Consider the following 16,601-nt stretch of genomic DNA (forward strand, 5'->3'; position numbering starts at 1 on the left):
TTCTAGCAACTCTTTTTATAGTGGCAAAGAATTGGAAACTGAGGGAGTGTCCATCACTTGGAGAATGGAACAAGTTGTGTTATGTGATTGTAATGGAATATTATAGCACTCTAATGAATAATGAACAGTATGAGTTGAGAAAAATCTGGAAACACTCGTATGAACTAATGCAAAGTGAAGTGGGCCAAACCTGGAGAACAATGCATATAGTGTTAGAAATATTATATGGTGACCAACTGTAAAGGACTATACCATTATCAGGAAAGCAAGTCTCCAAGATAACCACAAGGGATTCATGAATAAAAGACTATCCACCGCCAAGGAATAAACTGTTGGAATCTGAGTTAAAATAGAGTGGTCTGGGAAATTTCTAAAGAACATGTATAACGTCTTAGATTGTAGCTGGTGGCATACCGAATAAACTCACTGATCTTTCTTGTACTTGAAATGGAAATCAGATAGGAATGCCTGGTGTTAGTGCTAATTTAAAAGCTAGAGAATGATCATTTTAGTAATTTTTCATGTATGCAAGTGGGACATGTTCCCAGCAGTGATGGACACCAAGATGACTAGGAGAGCCACCATCAGAGTAACAATAAGAGGGAAGATCTGACAAAAGATGAGGAAAATGTTATCTGGTTGAATCCAACAATGATATTTAGAAATTATACAATAAATTATTTTGAACATATATATGTATATATAAAAACAATTTCAAGGGATAATGTAGATAGGACAAATTTTGATTGGGAATTATTTAATGTATTTCATACTAGCCAAAAAAACAACCTGCCAATCATTAGGAATATATCCTGCGGCTATTATAGGGCAGGAGATTAATGAGATTAAACCTTAAAATGACTTCAGCAATAAAGAATCTACCATCTTTAAAAAGCAATAATCAATAGATTTCTCCTTTCCTGGTTCCCCATTGTGCAATGAACTACCCTCTGGAGACAATGAGAAAGCAATCTATTTTCATAACTTTCAATTGTCCCTCCTAAATAACCAGGTTTGAAGGATCTTTTGGTTTGCATAACTGGCTCCAACTCTACATTTTTCCCCTTGGAAAATCATTAGCTTACATACATGGTGTTTTTCAGACTATAGAATGCTTTGCTTACAAATGGGGAAGGTAATTAGTATTACTACTATAATTCCTATTTTATTTGTGAAGAAATTTAATCTCAGATGCATTAAATTATTTGCTGCTAGTCTCACACAGTTGACAAGTATCAGAGTCATGCCTTGAACTTAGGTCTCCTCAATTCAAGTGTAGTACACTTTACATTATATTCTCATTGGGCATATTCAGCCACATATGCCAGAGAATTTAAGCAGCTGGCATTTAATCCCTCCCTATAACATAGCCAACAGGTGGTCCAACTGACTTTTGTTGATGGTTTCAAAAGAAGGTGAACCTACTCCTTCCAAAGAGAACCTACTTAATTCACTTGTATCTACTTATTAACAAGTTAGGATGTTGCAACAATATTTTGAATTTCAATTTATGTCATTACAACCATTACCCATTGTTCATAGTTCTGTTTTCTAATGGGTTATAATGTGTAAGAGAGGATATAAATATATATTTGTATATATAATAGATATAAAATAATAGATGTATACATATATATATATATATATAAATGCATGTATATGGATATATGCATGTTCACATCTTTCTTATGCATATATGTATGCATGTAAGCAGTCTTTTCTTCTGATTGCCCTAAGAGTCAGATAATTATCTTATCTTTAAATAATTATGATAACTAGAATTGTATAAACCTGACCTACCTCACCAGGAATAAAATGACTGTCTTCTGACACCATGTTAACTTATAACTTAATATACCACTGTCCTTAGGATAAAGACCATAGCATCAACTCATAAAGATGTAATTTCAGGACATCAGAAAGTTTGTTCATCCTCTTACTTCATTCAAAGGGTTATTCTATTTTTCAACATAGCTGTAATACTCAAGGGGAAAAATTTTATATAGTTGTAATTTAAAGGAACACCTATATATTAGTTTGATATCTTTAAAGAACATTTAAAGCATGATTTATTTCATTTCTTATTGGGATAAAAGCTTTTTTAGTTCTTCTCTAAGTATATATATGAAATGAAAATCATATTTCTTCTTTACTGCCAGAAATACAATGTCTGATTTCATGACAGGATGTGATTCCTGGAATTATCATTTTTCCCCCTTTGGTAATTGTTATGTTCACACTTTCTATGAAATGTCTGAGATAAGGGTTTAATTTAGATTAATAAGATAATTATTTTGTGACAAACGAATGCCAAATAGTTTTGAAAAACCACCTTAAGAGGGGGTTCTTGACTTGACATTGGTTATCTATCATGTAGAAGACCTGACTTTTGAACTCTAGCAATATTTCCCAAGAATCAGATGAGATAATTTTTTAATATATACTATAATTATTCTACTTTCATAGGTATTATATTCTTCATTGAATGTTTCCTTTCAATTCACATTAAACATTTATCAAGTATCTATTAAATAGTAGTCCATTTAGTAAGTTCTGGAGATACAAAGACAAAAATGGAGTTTCTTCTATCCTTGAGAGACTTAGAATCTGTTACTGTTCCCCATTTCTTTATTTCCTATGGAAGGATGTGTGGTTAGAAGTCAACTTTCTGAAACTCATGAAAAGTGAAATATACAGAATAGTTAGAAAATCTCCAATAAATCAACAAATAAATATTTATCAAATAAATTCTATGTAATAGATACTATGCTGAGCATTGGATATATAAAAAGAAAGAAAAGACAGCCTCACTTTCAAGAAGCTCAGAATCTAATGGGGGAGATAACATGCAAACACATATAAAAGAAACATGCAACATATAGGATAAACAGGAATAACAGATGGAAGACATTATAATTAGGCATTGGGCTCTAGAAGAAAGGTTTCCTGTAGAAGACAACATTTTATTTGGACCTTAAAGGAATCCAGGGTTGGTAGTAGTGAAGATGAGAAGCAAGAATATTCCAGGCATGGGGGACAGTCAGAGAAAATGCCTGGAGCCAAGAGATGAAGTGTCAAATTTGTGGTTTAGCAAAGACACTGGGTTCACTGAATATAAGATTATTTGGCAGGAGTAAGGTTGAATACTGAAAAGGTAGAAGAGAGATGTGGTAGAAAGGGCTTTTAAGAACAGGGAATTTTACATTTGTTCCTGGATTTAATATGGAACCATAGGAGTTAATTGAGTATGGTGGTGATATGGTTATACCTGTGCATTACAAAAACTACTTAGTGCTGAATGGAGTGGGGAAAAGCATGATGCATGCCACCAGTGGACTATATGTATAGTCCAAGTTTGAGGTGATAAGAGCCTGCACTAAAATTACAGCAGTGTCAAAGTAGAGAAAGCATCATATGCAAAACATATAATTGAGTTAAAATTAACAAGTAGTCAACAAAAAGCAAAGAGGATTGAAAAGGAATGGACAGACAAGTAGAATAATCAGAAAATGCTTGTTCTTCTAAATGTAAAGAGAGAAGAGAGTATCCAGGAGGAAAAGGTGATCAACATTGTCAAAAGATGGAGAGAGGCCAAGGCCTTTGAATTTGACAACTAAGAAATCATTGTAACTAGAGAAAGCAGTCAGAATGGCTGCATGATTTCATCAACCTTTGTTAAGTAGCACATGTGTAGAAATAAAGGTGGTAAATGGTTTTTCATTTGGAAAAAAGGGAATCCCTTAATAGCAGAGCAAGTGATTGTAATATTTCCTTCATTTTTTCACCCCACCCATTTTAAATTCAAGGGGTAATTTAAAAGGACAGTCTCATCCAAACCACATACTTATTTCTGAGAAAGGGCATAGCTTTTCCCAAACTTTGTTCAGAGGATGCCCCCATCTCTGATTTATTCTTGTTCTCTAGTTCTCTGTCTATAATTCCTTGTATCTCAAAGGTTTCTCAGTCATTGGTCAGGTTGAACTAATAGAATTACTAAATAGCCAATATTCATATTTTTCCTATTATCAACTGAGAAATCCAAATGTGTTTCAACGCAATATGACTAACTCAAGCATGGTATCAATACTGAAGAGTAATTTGTGTTTAGATTTTCCAAGTTAATACATTCAAGGCCTACAACATGAATAATATTTTTTCCCTTTTCTAGAGAAGGGCTGTTGCAATAGAAAATATAGGGAGTTTAGCGTAGTAGAGTCTGGGTTAAAATTCTGACTTTGCTACTCATGTGTTCTTGGGCAAGTTTTTTTTGTTTGTTTAATCTCTCTAGACCAAAGTTACCACATTTGTAAAATGAAATAGTAGGAATAGAAGATCTCAAAAATGTTTCTAAGAAAACGTCTTCTAGTTACCCTGTTGATAATAAAAATTTTTAATATTTACCAAGAATTTCTTTTCTTCTAGGGATACAAATCACTTGAAATTATTGAGTCCCTTAAAGAAAATATTTTTTCCTTTTTTTTTCCTCTGCTCTTCTAATTACCTTACTGTGATTCTCTTAAGTTCTGTTTTGGGCAGCAAACTTTCTGTTTAAGTTTGTTTTTTTTTCTTTATGAATGCTGTGAAGTCTTCAATTTTATTGAATGACTATACTTTTCCCTGCAAAAATATAGTAAGTTTTTCTGGAGAGTTGATTCTTGGTTCTACGCCCAGTTCTCTTGCTTTCCAGAATATTGTATTCCATGTTAATTAAGAATTATTATTATCAACAGCATAACTAGAAGAAGTTTTCATAGATGGAAGTGATAAACTATATAGGATTAAATGGATATATATATATATATATATAAAACTAGAGGGAGAAGAAAGTAGATAATATTAAGAAAAATGGGAAAGCAGACAAAATGGAGTAAATTTATATTCCATAAAGAAGCGTATGGGACAAACAGGGGAGAAGATCAATACATGGGAAGGGTAAAGAGGTTGGAGAAAAGAAATACTTAATACTTAAGTGCATTGAAATTAACTTAAAGAGGGAAGAACAATCAGATCCATTGTGGCAGAGAATTGATTCACACCTTATAGAGAAGTAGAAGGGTAAGAAAAGGACTGGTGGGGAGGGAAGCCACACTAGGGAGGGAGAGGGTGGGGAGGTTAGCTTAAAAAGACTCTGAAGAATAAGAGGGGAATAAGAAGGGAGAGTGGAGGAAGGGAAATACAATAAGGGATGGGATCAGGGGAACTAACTAAAAACAAAACACTGGTATGGAAGGATAGAGTGAAAGAAGAAAGGGCAGGTCAAGGAGAGAGAATCAAAATGTCTGGGAATATACAGTTCATAATTATAACTCTGAATATGAATGGGATGAACTCGTCCCATAAAATGGAAGGAAATACCAGAGTGGATTAGAAACCAAAATCCTACCATATGTTGTCTGCAAGAAACACACATGAGACAGGCATACATATATAGAGTAAAAATGAAAGGCAGGAGCAAAATCTATTGGACTTCAACTGAGAAAAAAGAAGGCAAGAGTTGCAATCATGATATCTGATACAGTCAAAGTAAAAATAGATCTGGGTAAAAGATATAGGAAACATAATTACATCCTGATAAAAGGCAGTATAAAAAATGAAGAAATATCAATACTCAACACGTGTGCACCAAATGGTATAGCATCCAAATTTCTAAAGGAGAAGCTAGTGGAACTCAAGAATAAAATAGATAGCACAACTATACCAGTGGGTGCCCTCAACCTTCCCATATCAGATCTAGATAAATAAAACAAGAAAAATTAGAGTTAATAGATATGTGGAGAAAAACAAATAGTGACAAAATGGAATACACCTTCTTTTCAGCAGCACATGGAACATTCGCAAAGATTGACAATGTACTAGTGCATAGAAACATGGCAAACAAATGCAAACAAGCAGAAATAATAAATGCAATATTATCAGATCATACTACAATAAAAATAGTTATTAGCAAGGATATATAAACAGGGAAACCAAAAACTAACTGGAAATTAAATAATATGATTCTCCAAAATAAGTTAAAGAACAAATCAGAGAAACAATAATTTCATTGACGACAATGACAATGATGAGACTTCTTAACAAAACTTATGGGACACAGCCAAAGCAGTTCTAAGGGGAAAATTTATATCATTGAGTGCATATATTAACAAATTAGGGATGTGAGAGTTTAATGAATTGAGCATGAAACTTAAAAAAATAGTAAGTGAACAAGTTAAAAATCCCCAGATGAAAATTGAATTAGAAATAGTAAAAATCAAATTAGACATTAATAAAATTGAAAGTAAAAGATGAATTGAATTAATACATAGAACTAGAAGCTGGTATTTTGAAAAAACAGATAAAATAGACAAAGTACCGGTAAATCTAAGTAAAAAATGTAAAGAAGAAAACCAAATTAACAGTATCAAAGATGAAAAGGGAGACCTCACTATTAACAAAGAGGAAATTAAGGCAATCATTAAAAACTATTAAACCCAATTATATGGCAATAAATATAGCAATCTAGGAGATATACATGATATTTACAAAAATATAAATTGCCTAGATTAACAGCCAAAGAAATAGAACACTTAAATAATCCATTATCAGAAAAAAAATTGAACAAGCCATCAAAGAACTCCCTAAGAATAAATTGCCAGGGCCTGATGGATTCAAAAATGAATTCTATCAAAAATTCAAAGAACAACTTATCCCAATACTATACAAATTATTTGACATAATAAGCAAAAATGGAGTACTACCAAATTCCATTCATGACAATAATATGGTACTGATTCCAAAACCAGGCTGACCAAAAACAAAGAAAGAAAACTGCAGACCAATCTTCCTAATGAACAAAGATGAAAAAATCTTAAATAGAATACTAGCAAAAAGACTCCAGCAAGTGAACATGAGGTTTATCCATCATGATCAAGTAGGATTTATACCAGAAATTCAAGGATGGTTAAACATCGGAAAAACCATCCATATAATTGACCATATCAACAAGCAAACCAAAAAAAAAACAACAACACATGATTTTCTCAATAAATGCAGAGAAAGCCTTTGACAAAATACAACACCCATTCCCATTGAAAATACTGGAAAGTATAGGAACAGAAGGACCTTTCCTAAAAATAATAAACAGTATATATCTAAAACCATCAACAAGCATCATATGCAATGGGAATAACTTAGGAACCTTCCCAATAAGATCAGGCATGAAAAAAGAATGCCCATTATCACCTCTATTATTTAACATTATACTAGAAACAGTAGCAGTAGCAATTAGAGAAGAAAAAGAAATTGAAGGTATTAAAATAGTCAATGAGGAGACTATACTATCATTCTTTGCAGATGATATCATGGTCTACTTAAAAAATCCTAGAGAATCAACTAAAAAGCTAGTAGAAATAATCAACAACTTTATTTATTTTTTTTAATATTTTACTTTTTTAGGAAAATTTTCCATAGTTACATGATTTTTGTTTTCACTTGCCCCTTGACTCCTCCTTAATCTGCATCATATCCAACATGCATTTCCAGTGGTTTTAACATGTGTGATGAATCAAGACTTATTTACTGATTATTGATAGCTGCATTGGTGTGGTCGTTTCGGGTCTACATCCCCAACCATGAGCGCATCAACCCATATGTTCAAATGGTTGTTTTTCTTCTGTTTTTCCACTCCTGCAGTTCTTCCTCTGAATGTAGATAACATTCTATTCCATAAATCCCTCAGAATTGTCCTGGTTCATTGCATTGCTGCCAGTACAGAAGTCCATCACATTCGATTTTACCACAGTGTATCAGTCTCTGTATACAATGTTCTTCTGGCTCTTCTCCTTTCACTCTGCATCAATTCCTGGAGGTTTCTCCAGTTCAGAATGAATTTCTCCAGTTTATTATTCCTTTGAGCATAATACTATTCCATCACCAACATATACCACAATTTTTTTTAGCCATTTCCCAATTGAAGGGCATCCCTTTGTTTTCCAGTTTTTTACCACCAGAAAAAGCACAGCTATGAATATTTTTATACAAGTCTGTTTATCTATGATCTCCTTGGGATACAAACCCAGCAATGCTGTGGCTGGATCGAAGGGGAGGCAGTCTTTTAGAGCATTTTGGGTATAGTTACAAATTGCCATCCAGAATGATTGGATCAGTTCACAACTCCACCAGCAGTGCATTAATGTCCCAGTTTGGCCACATCCCCTCCAACATTCATTACTCTCCCCTTCTATCATTTTAGCCAATCTGCTAGGTGTGAGGTGGTATCTCAGAGTTGTTTTGATTTGCATTTCTCTAATTATTAGAGATTTAGAACACTTTCTCATGTGCTTAATGATAGTTTTGATTTCTTTATCTGAAAATTGCCTATTCATATCCCTTGCCCATTTATCATTTGGGGAATGGCTTGATTTTTTTATACAATTGATTTAGCTCCTTGTATATGTGAGTAATTTGACTTCTGTCAGAGTTTTATGTTATAAAGATTTTTCCCCGTTTTTTGTTTCCCTTCTGATTTTGGTTGCATTGTCTTTGTAGAAAAAAATTTAATTTAATATAATCAAAATTATTTATTTTACATTTTGTAATTTTTTTTAACTCTTGGTTGGTTTTAAAAATTTCCCTTTCCCATAGATCTAACAGGTATACTATTCTATGTTCACCTAATTTTCTTATATTTTCCTTCTTTATATTGAAGTCATTCACCCATTCTTAATTTATCTTGGTGTAGGGTGTGAGATGTTGGTCTAAACCTAATCTCTCCCATATTATTTTCTAATTGTCCCAACAGATTTTGTCAAACAGTGGATTTTTGTCCCAAAAATTAGGCCCTTTGGGTTTATCATAGACTGTCTTGCTGACATCACTTACCCCAAGTCTATTATACTGATCCTCCCTTCTGTCTCTTAGCCAGTACCATACTGTTTTGATGACTGCTGCTTTATGATATAGTTTAATATCTGGTACTGCTATGGTACATTCCTTCACGTTTTTTCATTATTTCCTTTGATATTCTTGACCTTTTGTTATTCCAAATGAACTTTGTTATAGTTTTTTTCTAATTCAGTATAGAAGATTTTTGGTAGTTTGATAGGTATAGCACTAAATAGGTAAGTTAATTTGGGTAGAATGGTCACTTTTATTAAGTTAGCTCTTCCTACCTATGAGCACTCAACGTTTTTCCTATTGTTTAGATCTAGTTTTAATTGTTTGGAAAGGTTTTTGTAGTTGTTTTCCTATAATTCCTGTGTTTCTTTTGGTAGATATATTCCTAAGTATTTCATACTGTCTAGGGTGATTTTAAATGGTGTTTCTCTTTTTAGCTCTTGCTGCTGTGATTTGTTGGAAACAAAAAAAATGTTGATGATTTATGTGCATTTATTTTGTATTCTGCAACTTTGCTAAAGTGGTAGATTATTTCTACAAGCTTCTTATTTGATTCTCTAGGATTTTTTAAGTAGACCATCATATCATCTGCAAAGAGTGATAGTATAGTCTCCTCATTGCCTATTTTAATACCTTCAATTTCTTTTTCTTCTCTAATTGCTACTGCTAGTGTTTCTAGTATAATGTTAAATAATAGAGGTGATAATGGGCATTCTTTTTTCATGCCTGATCTTATTGGGAAGGTTTCTAAGTTATTCCCATTGCATATGATGCTTGTTGATAGTTTTAGATATATACTGATTTTTGTTTGTTAGATTGTTGATATGGTCAATTATGTGGATGGTTTTGCTAATGTTGAACCATCTGTGCATTCCTTGTATAAATCCCACCTGATCATGGTGGATGATCCTCTTGATCACTTGCTAGAGTCTCTTTGCTAGTATTCTATTTAAGATTTTTGCATCTATGTTCATTAGGGAGATTGGTCTGCAGTTTTCTTTCTTTTTTTGATCTACTTGCCTTTGGAATCAGTACCATATTTGTATCATAAAGAAATCTCGTAGAACTCCTTCTTTTCTTATTATGTCAAATATTTTGTATAGTATTGGAATTATTTTTTTCTTTGAAGGCTTGATAGGATTTACTTGTGAATCCATCTGTTCCTGGGGATTTTTTCTTAGGGAGTTCTTTGATGGTTTCTTCAATTTCTTTTTCTGATATTGGATTATTTAAGTATTCTATTTCTTCTACTGTTAATTTAGGCAATTTATATTCATGTAAATATTCATCCATCTCACCTAGATATCTATGTTTATTGCCATATAATTGCACAGAATAATTAATGATTGCCTTGATTTCCTCTTCATTAGCAGTGAAGTCTCCCTTTTCATCTTTGATACTAATGATTTGGTTTTCTTCTTTCCTTTTTAAAATTAGATTAACCATAATTTTGTCAATTTTATTTGTTTTTTCAAAGTATCAGCTTCTAGTGTTACTTATTTGTTCAATAGTTCTTTTACTTTCTATTTTATTGATTTCCCCTTTAATTTTTTTAAATCTCTAATTGAGGTTATAGCTGGGGATTTTAAATTTGCTCCCTTCCTAGTTTTTTAATTTGCATGCCCAGTTCATTGATCTTTGCCCTTTCTAATTCGTTAATATATGCACTCAAGGATATACATTTCCCCCTGAGTACTGCCTTAGCTGCATCCCACAGAGTTTGGTAGGATGTCTCATCATTGTTATTCTATTCAATGTAATTATTGATTGTTTCTATGATTTCTTCTTTAACTACTGATTTTGGAGTATCATATTATTTAATTTCCAATTATTTTTTGGTTTGGTTGTCCATGTGCCCTTAATAATTATTATTTTTTGCATTATGATCTGAGAAGTACATTTATTATTTCTGCTCTTTTGCATTTGTTTGCAATGTTTCTATGCCTTATTATATGGTCAATCTTTGTCAATATACTATGTGCAGCTGAAAAGAAGGTGTATTCCTTTTTTTCCCCTATTTATTTTTCTCTACATATATATTAAATCTAATTTTTCTAGGATTACATTCACCTCTCTTATCTCTTTCTTATTTAATTTTTGGTTTGATTTATCTAGATCTGAAAGAGGAATATTTAGATCTCCCACTAGTATAGTTTTACCATGTATTTCCTTCTTGAGTTCAGCCAGTTTCTCTTTTAGGAATTTGGATGCTATACCATTTGGTGCATTCATATTGACTTCTGTTATTTCCTTATTGTCTATACTGCATTTTATCAGGATGTAATTACCTTCCCTGTCTCCTCTAATCATATCTATTTTTATTTTGGCTTTGTCAGCAATCATGACTGCCACTCCTGCCATTTTTTTCTCATTTGAAGCCCAAAAGATTTTGCTCCACCCCTTGACCTTAAACCTGTGTGTACCACCTGCCTCATATGTGTTTCTTGTAGACAACATTTTGGTGTGTAATCCACTCTGCTATTTGCTTCTGTTTTATGAGAGAGTTCATCCCATTCAAAGTTATAATTATCAGTTGTGTATTCCATAATATTTTTATATCCTCTTCTAGTTCTACCCCTTCTTACATTATTTCCTTTTAAACCAGTGGTTTGTTTTAGACAAGTCCCCCTTGTCTCCTTCCTTGATTTACTTCCCTTTCCACCCAGTCCCTTATTATTCCCCTCTTTTTATTTCTTTAAGGTCTAATTAATTCCCTACCTTCTCTCGTTCCCTCCCTTTTTTGACCTCCCCACACCCCTGCTCCCCTTGGTTAATCCCTTCTGACTTTCTCAGTAGTGTTAGATAGAATTCTATATCCCAATGGATATAGCTACTCTTCCCTCTCAGGATTAATTCCGCTTAGAGTAAGGTTTAAATATTACCTCTTAATGCTCTCTTACTCTCCTTCTTATAATAGTATTTATCCCCTCCCCTTGCCATGCTCACTTTGTGTGGTATGGAATATCCTATTTTTATTATTCATTCAAGTTTCTCTTGGTGTCATCTACTATTCACCCTCTCCTTTTTTTCCCCACCCTGTCTCATCTTAGACCATTTAGTGCTCCAACCTCTCCCTAGAAGAATAATTCTTCTAATTACTATAAGGGTGAACACAGTTTTTGGAAATTACACATAACATTTCTCCAAATAGGAAAACAAATTATTGGATCTTATTGAAGCCCTTAAAGAGGCAAATTTAAAATTAAGAGTTTTATTTCTTTCCCTTCTGTTTCTTATTTACCTTTTCATGTTTCTCTTGGTTTTTGTGGTTGGATATCAAACTTTTCATTTAGTCCTGGACTTTTCTGTGCAAATACTTGAAAATCCTCTATCTTGTTGAATGCCCATACTTCCCCATGGAAGTATATAGTCAGTTTTAATGGGTAGGTGATGCTTGGTTGTAGACCCAGTTCTCTTGCCTTTCTAAATATCATATTCCATGCCTTGTGGTCTTTTAGTTTGGAGGCTACCAGATCCTGTGTGATCCTGATTGGTGCTCTTTGATATCTGAATTGTCTCTTTCTGGCTTTTTATAATAGTTTTCTTTTACTTGGAAGCTCTTGGATTTGGCTATTATATTCCTGGGGTTTGTCTTTTCAGCGTTTAGTGTAGATGGTGATCTATGGATTGTTTCAATGTCTATATTGCCCTCTTATTGTAGAACTTCAAGGCAGTTTTGCTGAATAATTTCTTTTAGTATGTAGTCCAAATTTCTATTAATTTCTTCTTTTTCAGGAAGACCAATGATTCTCACTTTGTCTCTTCTAGACCTGTTTACTAGGTCTATTAACTTCTCATTGAGATAGTTCCCGTTTCCTTCTATTTTGTCAGTCTTCTGTCTTTGCTTTATTAATTCTTGTTGTCTTGTGTGATCATTGGCTTCTAATTGAACAATTCTAGCCTTTAGAGCCTTGTTTTTGGCTAAAATATTTTGGTTTCCTTTTCATTCTTGTCTATCTAGTTCTTGAAGGCTTAGCTATTCATTTCTGGTCTTCAATTTGCTCATCATTTCATTTGATTTCTAAGCCTCACTTTCTAATTGTGAAATTCTGCCTTTTAAACTGTTATTTTCTTGCCAGATCTCTTACATCTTTCACATGATCTCAGATTGGAACTCTTCAAGATGTTGTGACCCATTTTCATTTTTTGGGGGAAGGTTTGGATGTCATTAAATCTTTGTCCTCCTCTGTTTTCTGTTTTTTTTTTCTGTGCAGAAGTTATCAAGTGTTAGGGTTTTTTTTTTCCTTGTCGTCTTATTTATTTCTTGGGCTTTGCTTGGCATCATTGTGCTTTATCTGCCAGAAGTCTGAGTAAGGCAATCTGATTCTCTTTGTATGGATTTAGGGAGCAGTTTTTTTCTGAGGATACTTTGTGAGTCTGCTGGTTTCTCTGGGGTCCCTTCTGGGGTCTCTGGTCTAGCTGTTTTCAGGGTCTAGCCCCCGTGTTCCTAGCCAGCTGCCCAGAGGCTTAGCCCAAGCTTGCTCAACCACCTGAGGTTTTCCCCCTGAGTCTGAGCATGCTGGGAGTTGCTGCCACCTCTCTCAGCCCACTCCCATGTCCAAGATCTGAGTTTTCCAGCCACCTGGGGTTTCAGGTCTTGCTGCTCTCAGAGGCAAGCTCCTAGTGGTGCCAGTTGGCTGCCAAGGAGCTAGATTTTGTTCCCAGCTGGCTGTAACTCTGGAGCGCAGCCTCTGTCTTTGGTACTGTGGGTGGGGTGGGGTGGGTGATCTGCTTATGTTTTAATGGGGGCTATTTCCCCTCCCTGCTTATAGCGTGGTAGTGCCCAAATCCCACATACCTTTGATTCTGCGCCCTCTTATGACGTCCCTTCTTTCATCTGGATTTTGTTTTCTTGTCCTTTGGAGGTATGCTATATCTTTTTGTAAGGAGAGAAAATCGCCCTGCCTCTACTCTGCCACCATCTTAACCCAGAAGCAGTCAACAACTTTAGCAAAGTTGCAGGATACAAAATAAATGCACACAAATCATCAGCATTTCTATATATTTCCAACACATCATAGCAGCAAGAGGTAGAAAGAAAAACACCATTTTAAATCACCCTAGACAATATAAAACACTTAGGAATCCATCTACTAAAATAAACAAAGGAATTATATGGATACAACTACAAAAGACTTTCCAAACAATTAAAACTAGATCTAAATAATTGGAAAAACATTGAGTGCTCATGGGAAGGATGAGCTAATATAATAAAATGACCATTCTGCCCAAATTAATTTACTTATTTAGTACATACCTATCAAACTACCATGGAACCTTTTTTACTGAATTAGAAAAAATGATAACAAAGTTGATTTGGAAGAACAAAAGATCAAGAATATCAAGGGAAATAAAGAAATAAAATGTGAAGGAAGGTGGCCTAGCAGTACCAGATCATAAACTATACTATAAAGCAGTGGTCATCAAAACAATATGGTACAGGCTAAGAGACAGAAGGGAGGATCAGTGGAATAGATTTGGGGTAAGTGATGTCAGCATGACAGTCTAAGATAAATCCAAAGAGCTCAACTTTGAGGACAAAAATCCGCTATTTGACAAAAACAGCTGGGAAAATTGGAAAACAATATATGAGAGATTAGGTTTAGATCAACATATCACACATTACATCATGATAAATTCAGAATGGGTGAATGATTTGAATATAAAAAAGGAAATTCTAAGTAAACTAGGCGAACACAGAATAGTATACTTGTCAGATCTCTGGGAAAGGAAAGCTTTTAAAATCAAGCAAGAGTTAGAAAAATTACAAAATGTAAAATAAATAATTTTGATTACATTACATTAAAAAGTTTTTGTACAAACAAAAATAAAACAACTAAAATCAGAAGGGAAACAACAAACTAGAAAAAATCTTTATAACAAAAAACTCTGACAAAGGTCTAATTACTAAAATATACAACGAGCTAAATGACACACAAAATATCAAGCCATTCTCTAATCAATAAATTGGCAAAGGACATGAATAGGCAATTTTCAGATAAAGAAATCCAAACTATCAATAAGCCCATGGGAAAGTGTTCTAAATCTCTAATAATTAGAAAAATCTAAATCAAAACAACTCTGAGGTATCACTTCCCACCTAGCAGATTGGCTAAAATGATAGAAGGGGAGAGTAATGAATGTTGGAGGGGATGTGGCCAAATTGTGACTTTAATGCATTGCTGGTGGAGTTGTGAATTAATCCAATCATTCTGGATTTCAATTTCAAACTATGGCCAAAGAGCTCTAAAAGGTTGCCCCTCCTTTGATCCATTGCTGGATTTGTACCACAAAGAGATCATAGAGAAAAAGTCATGTACAAAAATCTTTATAGTTGCACTTTTTGTGGTGGCAAAAAACTGTAAAAAGAGAGTATTCCCTTCAATTGGGGAATGGCTGAACAATTTGTGGTATCTGTTGATGATGTAATACTACTGTGCTCAAAGGAATAAGAAACTGGAAGAATTCCATGTGAACTGGGGAGACCTGCAGGAATTGATGCAGAGTGAAAGGAGTAGAACCAGGAGAACCTTATACACAGAGACTGATACACCGTGGTAGAAATGAATGTAATGGACTTCTGTACTAGCAGTAATGCAATGACCCAGGACAATTCTGAGGGATTTATGGAAAAAAATGCTACCCACATTCAGAGGAAGAACTATAGGAGTAGAAATACAGAAGAAATACTACTGCTTGTACACATGGGTTGATGAAGACATGATTTGGAAGTAAACTCTAAATGACCACCCTACTACAACTATGAATAAATGGAAATAGGTCTTGACTGATGACACATCAAGAATCCAGGGAAATTGTGTACTGGTTATGGGGGGGGGCGGGTCAGGGGGAAAAAGTGAGAAGATGAATCATGTAACCATGGAAAATTTTTTCTAAAAAAATAAACTTAATAGAATTTTGGAAATTGCAAAAAAAGACATAAAAGTATTTCCAAATATGAAACTATAAAATCTCATATTTCTACTTGATCTCTTCATTTCATTTTGGTTTTAATCTATATTGAAGATCCTATTACCTTAAGAATGGATCATGATAAGTTCACCACAGAGCTCATTTCTTTCCTTCTCCTTCTTGTTCTAATATTTTGTCCTTCAATTATGTTGGAAAATAGTACTTATGTTTATTTTAAATTGAACATGGTAAGCTCGGTCCAGAAGGTTAGGAAACACTATGTTATTTTCATCATCCTTCTTCATTCATGGTCTTGACCAATGCTATCTTAAAAAACTAGCATTTTGTATCCTCTTTATTACTATGCATCCCCATCCATATATATCATATAGATAAATGCATGAATAGATGAATAGATAAATGAAGAGATAGATAGATGATAGATAGATAGATAGATAGATAGATAGATAGATAGATAGATAGATAGATAGATAGATAGATAGAGTTAAAATCAGAGGTAGATAAAAATTTCTGGGTAAGGATGACTGTTAAGCAGAATTCATCTTCTATAACCATCCTTTTGGACACTCTATTCTAGTCTTTTATGTCTTCATGCACCATCCATTTTACCTAAATGGTCTTTGAGAGTCAGGATACAGAACAATAAAAAACAATTTGACTACCAGACAGTAAACATGGAGTGGCAGACCAAGCTACCAAGCTACATGATTTAGGACACTTTCTTGGCTTTATATTTCAAGCTGTTATATATATATATATATATATATATATATATATATATATATATATATATA

Source organism: Gracilinanus agilis, chromosome 2 (genome assembly GCF_016433145.1).
Source record: "Gracilinanus agilis isolate LMUSP501 chromosome 2, AgileGrace, whole genome shotgun sequence".
Classification (NCBI taxonomy): domain Eukaryota; kingdom Metazoa; phylum Chordata; class Mammalia; order Didelphimorphia; family Didelphidae; genus Gracilinanus; species Gracilinanus agilis.